The following is a 460-nucleotide window of genomic DNA, read 5'->3' on the forward strand; positions in this document are numbered from 1 at the left end:
GGAGTATTTTTGCTTTTTACAGTCCAGCTGTCTGTAATGATTTCCTTCCGTGGCCTTGTTCACTAAAGTGTCCCTGAGTAACTAGCTGAGTCACTGCATTCCTTGCTGTTTAGGACACTGGCCCAAGCACCAAGGACCAGTTCTTTCATGGACGTGGGACCTTTGTGGGCTCCAAAGAGTGCCCAGGGAAGACAGAACAAAGAACTCCCATCTCTAACTTGCACCTTTCCCCAGAAATATAATTTAGAAAACAAGTAAAAATAAAAATGAAAATCCATTTGTTAAATCACCAGGGAATGGCCACAGCCTGAAGAATTGTTTGTCAGTGATCATAAGGCCAGTGCCAAATTGGAATGGGTGGGACTTACTAGAAACCAAGGTCCATCTCTTAGTTGCAGTATGAAGGCCTGAAATCCAAATATAGAGAACTAACTCTCCAGCCACATAGTGGGAACTGTCA

This window comes from Cricetulus griseus, chromosome 6 (genome assembly GCF_003668045.3).
Source record: "Cricetulus griseus strain 17A/GY chromosome 6, alternate assembly CriGri-PICRH-1.0, whole genome shotgun sequence".
Lineage (NCBI taxonomy): Eukaryota > Metazoa > Chordata > Mammalia > Rodentia > Cricetidae > Cricetulus > Cricetulus griseus.